Below are 15,079 nucleotides of genomic sequence, written 5' to 3'. Positions count from 1 at the left end.
TATATAGCATTTACTTCTACGTAATTTCCTTAATATCTTCATTTTTTATTCTCTCTCCTCTTTTGCTATAAAGAAGTCTATAAAAAGTTTCCTACGAATTGCTTGCAATATACGAGTCAATCATTGCAATCTTGCTATAATTTCCATTTTTCATATAATTCAATTCATATTTCTAATCTATCACAGTCAACTATGAATAGTACATTTTGAAACCACCTTGTGGAATTATTGCAGTTCAACTTTTCTCCTTAATATGATTCCATTTTAATCTTGCTATTTATCTAATTGTTTTAGGATTCACTATTTTTTCAAATTCTGTTTAGAAGAAGGTAGTATTGGTCTCAAATTGAGATACCAGTAATAATTGAGATGATAAATAAAAGGCTTACGTAAATATTATTATTATTTTTGAAAAGAAGCTGTGCAATATTTTGAACAAAAACAGTACGCTCATGTAAACTTTATTATGTCGTAAAGATTATTTCTTCTATTACATAATAAAACTCAAATAGTTGAAGAGAATTGGGCCGAATTAGATCAATAAATGGGCAAAAAAGTTTTAAATAATAGTTTTTATTTAAAAAAGGCGATGTATCGTCAGTTTTCACGTAAATTTAGTCAGTGTTTTTCTTTTGTTTCCTGTAGGGCCGTGGTTTCAATTTGCTATATCTGTATCAACCATTACCATCACATATCCAATTTTTAGCGATCCCACCAAGCAAAATGTCAGTTCGTATAGCCTAAACCTTGCTAGCTTTCACAAGGTAAGAAACAGCCAAATGTTGCCCCCATACTGAAGACAATTTATTGTGTGGGTTTTTGCCTTGTTATTGGCAGTAAAGGGCTAGAGGTGGGTTTTTCTACTCCTTTTCTTCTTCTGTTCGAGACTCACTCCACGACTGGAACATTCAGCCCATCTTCCTCACTGAACACAAATCACCCACTCCTCAATGATAAGTCAACATTTTTCAAACTGTGACGCTAGATTCCATCCACTTTCCCGCTCTATCCTCTACTTATTCAGCGACTTCTTCAATACTTCTGTCTTATTTCTTCCTTAACCTATAACACACTGAAACTTTGTACTACTGCCTTCTTTACTTCTTATGTGATAAAGTACCTGGTTTATTTTATATCTATCTTGTGAACTGGATACAGTTTGACGTTTTCTACTTCTTGCTTTCTTCTTTGGTGCTAAGTTTGTTCAAAAGTATAACAAAACAAAATTCAGAGATATCAACTTTTCTTTGCTAAGTATTGATTGCATGCTATTACTAATGCAGTTCTTTATTTACTTTAACGAATAAATAAGTATACTATTATTTATTGAAATACTATAGACCAGAAGTACTGTAGGATTTATTTATTTCACTGCTTCTTAGTTTTTCCTGATAATTGAAATTCCTGATTAAAATTGACTTGAATTTTATTACTTTTCTCGACAATGCTTATTATTAATTATTTGATAAACGTTAAAGGTTATATTTACTATTAAACTGATATCCTGGTTTATCTGCAATTATCAATGTGTGAAACCAATTCAGTTTGAGGTAATACGAGGCTACGTAAGAGTTTTAACAAAATATTTATATATTTCAATTATCGATTGACTGATCGACTGGAGAAATGGTATTACGATACCATTGTGTAGTGGAGTATAAAAATAAATGGAAGTATCGACATTTTACTTTCACTCTTCGAAAAATACCACTGCATCCTCTATATTACAACCACACTCTTCTGATTCCTTAGGCTTTTCACCTATAAAAGACTAACATGGAACCCCTCACATTCGACTTAAGCGACAAGAAATGAACCCACGATACAGACAGCTCCAAAAAACAATTACTATAACAGATCACCACTATCACTAGGGAACAAATGGCTCTTTTATAACACTTTACCTAAACAAATATGGACCCTATGGAATTAACGGAATTGAACTATGGAGTTCTGCCAAGCGGTCTAACCTTCTAAGAATTTAAACCCTTGCAATCAAAAATTCTCCACATAATTGTCAATGTTCCCTTCTATGTACTCATTTAGAACAGTACGGGAAACCTTTTAGCCACGTGGAACAAGTTAAGAACTTTTTATACCACAGCTAGACCAGGTTATTGTGAACTGCTATAAAAGAAATTAATATCCCGTCTATTCTATACATTCAGAAATACTTATGTTGGAGGAATTCAATATTATAGAGTAGACCATTTAGTGTAGACTAGCTTTTTTTGGAAGATGGCGGAGAATTAAATTGGTAACATCTAATCCGATTTGTTGAGAGAAAATTTGGAAATAATGAATTTGATTTCAGAGGAACAGAAAGCATTGGGCGGAAGAGAAAACTGAAGAGGAGTTTTAAGATCTTCGAGCAACTCGGAAGTACCGCAACTATTTAAGAAAGCAAATAATGTACTTTACCTGTTAAATTGTTACAAGAAATAATGGGAAAGTATCTAAGCAGTTTTATTTGGATTTTAAGATAGATAGGTATTAATAAATGGTGAAAGAGAAATTTAATACCGTTCGTTAACTTGTCATCAACACTGTCATCTTTTAAAGATGTCGCGCCGTCGTAATTAATTTGGTAATCGGTAAAGGTAGAAGATTGGAAATTGGAACAATATTTTGCCTTTAGCTTTCCATTATTACATTTTCTAAAACGGATCTAGATATATTTTATCCGAAGATGTTGAATCGCACTTTATCCTTCTAACATTACGATATGTAGACTCTATTATAGTCTTAAATTCAGTTATTTTATGATCATTTATCTGTAAGCAACTTTTTATTATAGATTTTAATTTTTCCACTGAGGCGCTTCATCAAGGTATTTATCGCCAAAACATCGCTGTCTTTTTCAATTGAAACCTTCAATTAGTAGGTTATTTTTTTCATGGTTTCTTCACAATTCTTTGGAGCTATGTGACAAACCTAATCAACTTAATAACTTCCAGATCACATAAACAGAAAATTTATTTCAACTTGGCGAGCATTTCAACGTGAAACTGAGTCTTAGATTTTTGTTTTTAAAGAATTTAAGAAGAGATTGGAAAAATTATTCGATTCTGGCCCAAAACCATCTTCTGAATGGGTTCTTTCATTAACATCGATAGCAACATCCAGCAAGTAGCTGGACCCAGGTTTTGAGCACGAATTTCTCGAAATTTTATGAACGTTTGTATTATTTTTCTTACATTAAGAATAACACCAACCTTAGCTGATCCTGTCCTTCGATTGATGAGTTCTTTTACTTCGGAAGAATTCTGTTAAAGCAGTAGCCCGATTATGCTAATTAGATTTTAGGAAAATTTGCTGAAATTTAATGAAAATGTTTATAATCTTCTTTGGAATCTCAAATAATTTAGTCGAAAAAATAAGCTATTTCTCGTGTAAAACTGTAATAGTAAAAATACAAAATAAAGCAGCCGTTTACACGATTTTATTCTTAGATTTTAAACTGAATACACCTTAATTATAACCTAATTTTCAAGGAGGATTAAAATAAGAGGGTTTTTGGGTTCATAATGATCAAGGCTCAAATCTACCACCACTAATTGCATTCTGTTCTACCACCATAAAATTTTTAAAAATAATATTCGCAAGAGTTTGTGTAACCTGAAATTCTTCGATGTTTTTAAAAAAGAAATGAAGATGTTGATATTTGTAAAAGTTTCAATCAAAAATTCACATTCTTATCACTGTTCAAAATTTTCTAAAGATGAATCTGAATAGTTCATGCGATTTTTGTCTTTTTACTTTTAAAAGCAATACGAGCTGAATTACAATTTCTGTTTACTTTGCCAGAGTGCGGTGATAACAAGCAACAGCCAGAAACTTGCTTCGCATTGTATATTAAGAGTGAGAAAGACATAGAGGGGAGGAGAATAGAGCGGAGGAGAAGATAAAAAAAAAGGGTCGGCCGCTGTTTGTGATTCCGTGTGTGGACTGGTGAAGAGCTCTTATGAATTCAATCAGGGTGAGCACCCCATACACTTAGACCGGCAATAAGGCAGAGTAGTCCAGCAGTAAACATTACTTCTACACGTCAATCATTCACTCAGTCCAGTCCGATCGTTCGGTAGCTACACGGCAGCACAGTTATTGGCTGTATGGTCAAAAATTCAATCTACTTGCTCAAATCTCAATATTTATACTATTGACGGCAATATCGAATGATATCGCTTCCGTTGTTTATTTACTGGCTTGTTTGCACGATTCTGACTCATTTCTGAAGCTCATTTCTCATTTCTGTTGCTAATCATTCCTTTATCGATTTATTCAATTTTACTCCTAGAAGGAAATTCAGAATGATGGTAAATCCCTTTTAAAATGAATAATACGATATGCTAGAGCAAAGTTTGGTGAGGAGGTTATAAATTGGGCCCAGTACAAGCCCAGCATTTTTTAGTAAAATGTTAATATTTAAGTATGAGCTCCCGCTGACCTTCCGCAATACCAAATGTGGTAGTTCGTCCTTTAAGCCGCGCCTTAGAGGTCAATTTAGGGCATAAAACAGTACTCCTAGTTACAAAAAATGAAATAAAAAAAGCTGGGTATTCCGAAGTATAAGTGTAACAGTTCTAAAATTCTGCGTCCAAGTCTTGAAGAAATTCTACGACCAAGGCCTTCTTTGGATTCTGTTTTTCTTCTTTCACATTCTTCGCCCTTCACCAAGCATTTTCGGTCACCGTTTACTGTCTCAAATATCTTCCTACTAACATTCCACCGCAAGAGCTTTTTGAGTTCACTATTGGTACTGCTCTGATCTCATTTTCTTGTAGTAATCTTAAACAGACTTAAATACCTTTCTTTTTAAAGATTTCAGTCACCACTCACTGTCTTTTTTAGAGCCTAACAATCGGAACGATGCAAATTGGACTGAGGATCGTTTCTCGTAAGGTGTACCTTCGCTTTCTTGACGTGCACTTGTCGGCATTAGAGTAACATGAGCTAGGATATTTCCACCTGCTATCCAGGTTACTCGACGGCGGTCCACTTTATTCTTTAATAGTTTTGAAACTTTTGATCATCAACCGTCGAATCTCTCTAATATGTTTGTGTTCTTCATAATTCGCATAGATTTAGGGCGGTGTATTTTTTTTCTAAGGATTGTTTTCTTTCGTAATATCTATTTGAAACTACAAGTACTATTCTACAAGAAATACATCAGTCGGAGAGAAACGGTCTAAATAAAACGACATGGGCGGAAGAAAATGAATGGCACAAGAAGGAAGGAGTATAGAAACAATTAAGTGACACTACATCCACCCCATAACTTAGGCTGAGTTACCCAGTCCATCCCACCCGCAGCTGCTCTGCTTCAGTCCTGCCTCATGTTCTTGCGGGAATTTATTAGCCAGAGCTAGGAGTAGGACTCACCCTTTACCTGGCCTGCAAGAGGTAGGAAGTGAGACGATTCCAAATGGTACGACACAGTCCTTGTATTCCTCCGACACCACTTCCTGTCACCAGTGACGCCACTGGGCCCTACACTCCATTCTTATCTTCTCTTCTCTTTGAATTGCCTCCAGCGGTTATCATATTTTATTTCGTAACATCAGTCCTCCCCATCTCATATCCTAACTATACTTAATCAAGAAGGAATGTACACAGTTCACTAACATATTTACCACACTCTCTAAAAGTATGACTGCTTTCAATCATTCATTCAAGTAACAATTGTCTTATTGCTTTTTTAAGTTAGATTACTTTAAGTATGAATGAGATAATGTTCAGCAGGAGGTTTGGTAGCCAAGAAAGCTTATTTATATATAGTATAACAAAGTTTAGAGCATTTTATTTCTCGCAATCTAATTTAATTTCTGAAAAAATCTAAACTTTTAAATGCGATCTGTAAATCTTCGTGCGTTAGGAATGTCTATTTTGGGATCATCAGAAATTTGATATATTAGAAAAAATTCAGAGTTCCTTTCGTAAAAAGCTATTTTTACTTCCATCTGTCACTGCCAGTAAATGGTGCACTGCCTCTGAACTTTACAATACAATATATCATGTAAAATTTTAAATTTAACCATTCATAGATTACCAAGAAATGATTGCTCTTAAAAGAATCGAAATTCGAAACGGGTTTGATCAGTGCAATGAATTAGCTAGTGATCAATCCTAGTGTCTTTCACTTTTCGACTGACTCTACACGGAGAGTTCACCTGGGTTTTCTTCACTACTTTCCATTCAAAGATGAGCAATATCGTGTATCTCTAGGGAACGAGTAGATCTAACTAACGTTTCTCGTTGTACTAGGAGTAGCCACAAGGTTTTGACCTGCTTAGTGTTCAGACTGAACTTGATTCTAGTGTAAAATTAAATGAATTATGATAGCTATTAAAGATTATAGTTAAATCGCCTCTTTGATTGTAACATAATTCTCTTTTGGTTAACGAGGTTGAGCTGTATTTTCTCTGTAAATCTCTGCAAATGCACCCCTATTTTCAGAAATGATGATTTCTGCTGAAATATGTATCCTTTTAATGATTCAAATATTTAATTAATTTGAGCAAATTATTAACTAAACCTTTTTTCCTAATTAGAAAAGTTCAAACTATGAACTTCCAATAATGAATGGATTAAAAAAATAAAATATTGTAGAAAACAGTTATTTACAAAAGGATAATGTAAAAACGGCAATGTGCATTCTTGAAATTATAGTTTTGTACTCTATTATAATTAAAAAAATTGAAGTATTTACGTTTTTAACTTTGCGCCAACTTTATTATTATTAGAATAACCAATAAAAAAACTGATGTCCTTAGAATAAAAAGAAGTAGAAATCTAATCAAAGTGGCGCAACATAAGGCTATGATTACCACATCGCGTGGTATTGGGTTCAATTCCCGAAATTGCTTACTAGGTACAGTATTATTGAAGTTGCTATGCAATTCAAAGTTTTTGCTGTAAAAATTTTGCTAAAACAAACAATAAATAGTTAGGGAGAACAAAGCCGAAAATCCCATTTTTTTATTTTATTTATTTACATTCAATTCGAATCAAGAACATACTGATGCTTTACAAGAGCGTCACTGTTGATTTCTCACTGACAAAAAAATCTTATGTTACAGTTTACACATTATTGTTAACTGTATTCTATCAAAATGCAATTTAAGTCAACATATTGTTTACTTTCAAGAGAAGTAAAGAAAGTTTTATCCATATGGAAATAGGAGACAAAAGACATACTGACTTTGAAGGGCAGGCCCTTCCGACAAAGGGAAAACTTATTGTGCCTTTTTCTTCTTCTATTCCTACCAAGAGTTTACCATACCATGCTTCTCCGCAGTCCCTTTTATACGTGTCATCTATTCTTTACTAAGTTTTGTAACTTAAGTGAATTTTGGGACGTAAAAACTTGCTTGCTGGAGGAGACTGTCGTGTTAAACCAAAATCAACTTGCAGTAAATATGTCTAAATTGGATTTATTGTATAACCAGCAGCGTTCTTGCAGCCGGCAAAATTGATTAGAAAGCAGAAGAATTAACAATCATTGCAAGAGCTTCCTTTGTGCTTTCTAGAAATGTTTTTATTCTCTTTTCAATTTAGAAATAGTGTCAATTGAGAGAATTGAATTGACCAATCCTGGATGTCTTCAGAATTTAGACTTTTTGAGAAGAGAACAAAAAAGTTGATTGAATTCAAGAGATTGGCTGTGCAATGAATAATGAATCTGATCATCCGTTTTAATCAATTTCCTTTATGAATTTTATGAAAATTGAAAAAGGGAATTGATGAGATTGGTTTCAAAATTTTCTGCAAAATGATCCATTCAAATAACTTCAAGATGAATTTTTATTTTGATTGTTACCTGTTTTGATTTTCTAAATCGTATGTTGGGTATTGCAGGTAAGCCTATCTCGATTGGAAGTGGTCCATCTGAAAAATAGGCATTTCACTGCAATCATTTCGCAACCGAGGGAATCATCTGAAGTTTTGGCAGCTGTTCTTTTAGAAAAATTCAAAAGCTAAGTTGTTTCTACAATAGTATGATTAGTAGTTAATTTGAATGGTTATAAATTTTGGTTTTAAAGCAGCATAGTTTTAAATTTACTTTTTCTGTAAAAATCCTACCGCCATGATGAACTTGCATGTTTTATGATGAGAGCCATAGTGAGATGCTTTAGGAAAACTAAAATGGAAAAACTACTTTTCCAAGAAATTCTTTTTTGGGGTCTGGCAAACCAGATGAGTCTTAATTAAAGTAGAGTGTACTCAGGCAAATGAAGAGGCGGCCACGATTTAGAGCAGGACAACTGGGGGCGGGCTTGTCGACTGTGACCAGGGGACTCTTGGTTGCGAATTACAGTGCATCTTCCGTACGCGCGTGATTATTGTGAGCGTTAGCATGGTTGGTGGTACAACAAATGGTGGTTTAAAAAAAAAACAACAAAAAATCTTCGTTATTTAAAATTCTATGGGGACACTTAATTAACTGAAAATTCTGATCTCGTCAATCCATAGAACTGTATCATCTAGCAATTCTTAAAGCACTTCCTAACAAAAGAATCGTTTTACATTAATAGCGACGGTAATTACATGTTGTATACTTGGAGAAGTGAAGATATAAGTTATATGTATTGTCTCTCTCCAATTAGAGAATAATAAGTTCAACTAATTAATTTTGATTCTATAAAACGTCTGCCACTAAATTAAATATTCCCCTTTTACTCAAAAAGTTTCATTGAGGGCGATTCTTTTAGTTGCAATTTTTACTTCACCATCCCTACGCAAGAAGAAATTATTTTAAATTATTAAAGATTATGGGAGCGCAAAGATTTTGTAGGTGTTTTGGAGTTTTAAATTGCCACGATTTTATATAAAATTAATTGTTAATTTTCAAGAGTCCCTTTGATCCCACAAACATTTCTTCTTTGTTTTTTTCCACAATATATTTAATTCAATTACTAATTAAAAGTTATTAATTAATATATTTCTTCCAAAATAAAGATCAGATCTAAGATATATCCTCTCTTCTTCTGTAAACATAATACCTTGAGATAATTGTATTGATTAATTAATGCAGATCAAATAGATGTAATGATTAACAAATAAGTGATTTCTTGATGAATGAACACGGCTAATTCTCACAATTAAACGAAGTTTACATAAGTAGAAAATGTATCAGTTAATTTTATGTATTTTCTAAAAGGTAGAACTGATTAACTTAATTTTTGTATAAAATCTAGTGCAACTATGTAAGATGAAAAAAAAAAACGTGCTTACGGAACTGCATTGTTGCAAATTTTATTCCAAGTTTTGAGAAAAACGAAGGAACTGATTTCCTGAAAATCTAATCAGCGAAGGATGTACTTCCTAGTCTAACGAATAATAGTTAATACTGGAAACGTTACTTGAAATAGATAAACACAATCTAAAATTTGCATACCCTATAATAATTGTCGATACTTTGTTAAGACTCTGTGGAAAGAAACGAGTGATTAGCGATGATGTGAGTTAGAGTGAAAGTAAGAGAAGATCGTTGATGTGAACTATAATGTCATAGAGATTTGTAGCTACCTTGGAAATTGGCTTTCCTATTACGAAATTTCTTAATAGACTGCTGCTTCCTTCATTTATGTAAGGCATCTCATTTCAGAATATGGCACTGTCTCTTGTTACAGACATGAATATCCAGCACCGTCTTTCAAGGACTAAGGACCTCGAGCTCCAGCTTCCAGGGCTCGCACTAGGAATGACTCCTCCTACCTTTCGTTTAGGACTCTTTCTTCTGAAACCTCTCCTAGAGAACAGCTGTACGAGCTTCATCGCTCGCAAGGTCTTTTTTGTCACTAGCTCCTAATCTTGCTCTCTCACAGCTGCATATCTGATCCAATGCATTTTTTTTTTTTGTTAAGGATATTTTTAAGGATAAGAGTAAGCATCAATCGGTTGATAATAATCTAAGTTTTGTAGATCATCTCTACAACATTACAATAAAGTGGTGTCACTATTTTTATATTTTTATTAAAACTCTTAGAGAAGATGAACATACAACTCGACAGACTATAAATCAGTTGAAACGGACATTTAGAGCAGTAAAATGGCACCTGTTTCAAATAAAACATTTGATCCATCTAAACTGCAAAGATGTTGTTGGGTGAACGATGCCCATTGACTGTAATATTGTTGTCTCTTATGGTGTTCACGCACGCTCTCTAGAGTTCAGTGAGAGCACTCCCGAAGTGGCTGCTTCGCAATGCGCAGTATTTTCCTTACTTCCAACGCATTTCTGAATATCACACACATCTCACGTACGTAGGGCTCCGTTTGATAACCTTATTTTATTTTTGCTTTGTGTGTCCTATTCAAACATATATATTATAAACCTACGTGCCTTAGTAAAATTTGTATAAACGAAATTGTACAGGTTATCTTTAATTGATCCAGATAAGTATACAAAAAATGCCTAAAACCTCAGGGTTTTATGAGATCAAACACCCTTCAATAGCAGAGCTCTTTGAAATTAAATATTTTAAGTCACTTTCAAATATTACATCAGAAAAATGACTAACTAACAATGGAGCTTGTCATTTACTATCATATTTTTAAGTCTTTGAATTGACTGACAAAATTCTCTGCCGAAAACCACTATTCATTCCGTTAGACTTGAAAACTTTTTCTTAAACTTCAGTTTTAAGTAGAAATTATAATTTACTTTAGACTTTATAAAAAACAAGTTCCATAAACTATAGATATCCCATCTGTTTTAAAAGTTTTTTTCCGAAACCAAGTGGTTCTTGGGATTATTTACTTTGCCCCTGTAAATGCTGAACTTTTAGTGTTAGTTACTGAATGGGATTCCCTGGTAATTAAGGACAAAATCTTTTCATAACCATTTTATGACAGAAGACCTTCACTTTTTTGCCAATCTGCTACATAATTTTCAGTATCATTGAGCAATTCGATTTTTATATTGAACTACTACCAAAGAAGAGAGAATTCAAAGAGATTTTTAGACTATGTTACCCAATCAAATTAGAAACCTTCACTTCAGTGTTTATCTTTTCGATTAATCAAAATTCTATTCTTCTTTTATCACTATAGCGCTACATTTCTGTCGGAAGTAAAGATTCATTTAGCCTTTTACCAACTTTTACAAGTTACATTAGGTGTTTGTACCTATTTTTATTCATATATTTATTATAGATATTTAAATAGTGGGTTATCTTTTCACCACGTTACTTTGCAATATTTATTGCCAAGCAGTTTACAGATTTTAATGTAAAAGCGAAAATTTAGGAATTCTTTCTCTTTGCAATTGTGAAAAAATCTACGGTTAGAGGCGAGACCTGTAAAGCTAATATGTATTGTGGCACTGGGTTCGATTCCCGGTCTTTAGGCCTTGGATTTTATTTAATGATTATTATGAAAATTTATTACTGAAGTATGTTTGCTAGTCGCCTCCGTCCACGACACCATATTTGGTAGTTGGCCGTAAAGCTCGCTTTAAAAAATAGGCATTACTTTACTTTTTATTTACTTTAAATAGTGGATTATAAGTAAACAAGGCCGTTACTCCACTTCTGGGGTAACATCCATTCAAATAAGTTGGATAGTTTCTAATCCAACAATATTATATTAAAGTTTAGACCCTTGTAATTATATCGTTAACTAAATTATTGAACAGTAAGAATTAGGTACAGAAATACTTAATGGTTGAGGTAGCGTCTAAAAATTAAGATCAAGTTTAAAAGAGAGATATCTAGCAATATTATCCCCTTTGGAGAAGTATAAATCCTACTTAAGCCGCCTGGATATGAGGGAAACGTTAAGTGCGAGATAGTTTAAGATACAAGGATACCACTGGGTCGGCTAGACTAGAAAGAGTAGTCTCTGGAAGTGAAAATGTAACGGTCTAAGTAACGTTAAGACCCGTTAAATAACAATGAAACTGCGAGGTGGGATATCTAGCAGGCCGCTTAGCCAGCTAGCTGTAATGAATGTATCCCTTTTAATCCCCTGTTTGGGACGGAGAGATATATACGTTGGCTTGAGTAGCGCCGCCATGACGCTGATTTAAAGTACGCCAAGTCCCAAAACTAAACTACCAAGTTTGATTCTTTCTGGGTGTGTCCTTTTTTCTCATAAGATTACTATTTCTACACTTCATTCGACTTTGAGAACACATTTCTTTTTAAGGAGAACCATTAAAATGTATAAATAAATAAAAATAAAACGAAAGGATGTGTTCAACGGTTGATATTTACCGTTTTTTGAATGAGCAGGATTTGTTCCACCGAGAAGTTTGTGATTGGTTCCCATTTCTTTGCTCTTACCCTACCTTGACTACTTTAAATTCAAGTTCTGTTAAAATACTCTATTATTTTCAGTATTCCACCAACTTTGAAGAAATTCTGAGACAAAACTACTAAATTTATTCAATTGAATATGTCCGGAGCTTTATTTATTCTAACAGATCAATTAGATCACAAACTACTACACTTTTTAATTAGGGTTCTCCTGTATGGATAGCTTTTTAACTTAAAAATCTGTTTGAATATTAAAAAACCTATCTCTTATAACGCATGTTCGGTACAATCAAAAATCAATGCGAGGTTCAAGGTGGAACAAATCTATTAGGCATTATGTATTGACGTATCTCTCTTTTTTCTAATTACAGTAAGACCCCGCTTAACGCGGGGGATACGTACCACCAAAGTAGAGCGTAATGCGAAACAGCGCTAAACGAGGCTATCTTAACATGTTTCTATTAACTATATAACATGAACTATTTCTTCGACGACTTCCACATTTACCTCATCTAAACCGGTTTCTTTCGCTAATTCCACTATTTCATCCATAGCGCACAATTTCGGGGAATCCCCGTAGTGCTGCGAGCTATTTCTGGGAATCCCTGGGTTGAAATAAAAGAGCGCTAAACCGAAACAGCGCTAAACGAAACAGCGTTAAGCGGGGTCTTACTGTATTTGTAATATATTCAGCATAGTAAGTGAATTCTGTTAATGAAATTTAATCCTATTGAGACATCCATTATTTCAATAACTGCTTAAATTAAAAAGAATCTCAGCTATTTGTAATTTGTAGCCACTATTAACCCAATAACTTAGCAGGCACGCGGAAATCTCGGGTTCAATCCGGCAGTTGGTCATTATAGTTTCTCATTCCAGCTCAATGTATGCTAATGTTCTCTGTGTTGTCTGTAACGAGAGATCCACTGTCTGGAGGCCGATAGGGCATTATAAAAAGCTCTGGACCTCAATAAGTCATTGACGCGCCTTAAAATGTAATAATAATAATAAACTTTTTTTTAAGAGGTAAGACGAAGCGTTGCGGTCATATCCAATTTTCTATATTCACGGAAATTCTATACACTCGTATTATTTTCAGAAATGTACATTTTGAGACTTTCTGAATCCAAAAATGTGGTTTTAAGAAAAAGAATGTATGTAAGAGTGAATATGAACGTATTTGCGAAATTTGATATTAAATTTTTAAGCAGATTAAACCTGATTTTTTTTTTTTTTGTTGCAAACCCAACAGTTTAGAGATCTAGGTTGCTCAAACCTTCTTTCAATTTAGTAAAAATCACCTTCGCTCAATACAATGTTCCACACTAATTCATCTACTTACTTTTAATTACTATTCCAAGCAAATCCCACTTGAGTTATACTTAAGTCAAATTCAATATTAAGATATAGTGCAGGACAGATATTATGTAATATTCATGAACTATTCGGCAATAATACGCACTTGACCACCGATATGTTAGCGAGACTGCGATCTGCACGTAGCAAAGCGCCGTGTCAATCATGGGCCTAATTCTAAGGCTAGATTGTACCTTGCCTATAACCAGTAATGAACCAATATCTTGACTTATTTCCAACATAAGTTCACCGATGGCTTCATTGTGATTAAAATTTATAATCCTCAAAGTGAAATGTGTTCACTTCAGAGTTTGACTTAATTTCTATTTATTTTAATTAAGATTTATAAATTTAGAATCGTAATATTTCATTTAAGAAGAAGTACAAATTTTTCATAACATTTTTCAAGTTATTTTCAAAGTATTTTAATTTTTTAGATTTGAATGTTTTTAGTCGCTTTATTATTAATAATTAATTTATAAAAATTAAGTGGAAATATTTTACTCCTAAAATGTATTTGGTTAGTTTCACTTTTGCTAATGGAGAGAATAAATTAATGTGTAGGGAAAATGTAAATTGAAATGTACCTATATGCTAATTTTTTGAAGGTAGGTTTAAAGAAATTTAAATTCAGCAGTTATTCAGTATGCATTTATATGCAGCAAAAATATTGCAGTTAGAAAAAACACATGCCGTGTTATCATGCATTATGTAAAAATTTATTATTTTGTTTCTAGTTTAATTTATTCTTTCAACTTGAGCAAAAATTTTTCACGAGGCAGCAGCTACTTTCAGCTGTGCTTATAACTTCAAATATTATAGATGTTAGCTTTCGTTATACGAGGGTCGTTTGAAAAGTCCGTGCAAAAATAAAAACTACTTAATTTTTTGGGATAAACCTTTTTTATTTTTCAACATAGTCTCCTTTTAGGCTTACACACTTCGTCCAACGCTGCTCTAGTTTGTTGATCCCTTCCGAATAATAGGATTTGTCCAAGTCTGAAAAATAGCCATTCGTTTCTGCAATCACCTCCTCGTTTGAATAAAATCTTTTTCACGCCAGCCATTTCTTCATATTGGGGAACAAATAGTAGTCCGAGGGAGCCAAGTCTGGAGAATAGGGGGGATGTGAAACGAGTTGGAACCCTATTTCCATTAATTTTGCGACCACAATTGCTGAGGTGTGAGCTGGTGCGTTGTCGTGATGGAAAAGGACTTTTTTGTGGGCCAAACGTGGGCGTTTTTCTTGCAGCTCGGTTTTCAAACGGTCCAATAACGATGAATAGTATGCACCTGTAATAGTTTTACCCTTTTCCAGATAGTCGATGAGGATTATTCCTTGCGAATCCCAAAAGACAGTCGCCATAATCTTTCCGGCCGAAGGAACGGTGCCCCTTGGTAACCCATTGTTTAGATTGTTCTTTGGTCTCAGGAGATGTATCCATGTTTCATCCACAGTGACG

At 33.7% G+C, this 15,079-nt stretch overlaps 1 protein-coding gene across 7 annotated transcripts in view; it reads left to right on the top strand.

Moving 5' to 3' along the window:
* The window catches only part of caps (capricious), an 810,649-nt gene that overhangs the window by 225,499 nt on the left and 570,071 nt on the right, over positions 1-15,079 (top strand). The window lies entirely within an intron of this gene.

The sequence above is a fragment of the Rhodnius prolixus genome, unplaced genomic scaffold (assembly GCF_049639745.1).
Source record: "Rhodnius prolixus isolate KJV_2025 unplaced genomic scaffold, Rpr scaffold_4, whole genome shotgun sequence".
Lineage (NCBI taxonomy): Eukaryota > Metazoa > Arthropoda > Insecta > Hemiptera > Reduviidae > Rhodnius > Rhodnius prolixus.
The sequence above is the reverse complement of the archived record's forward strand: the minus strand, read 5'-3'. Positions and strand labels throughout refer to the sequence as shown.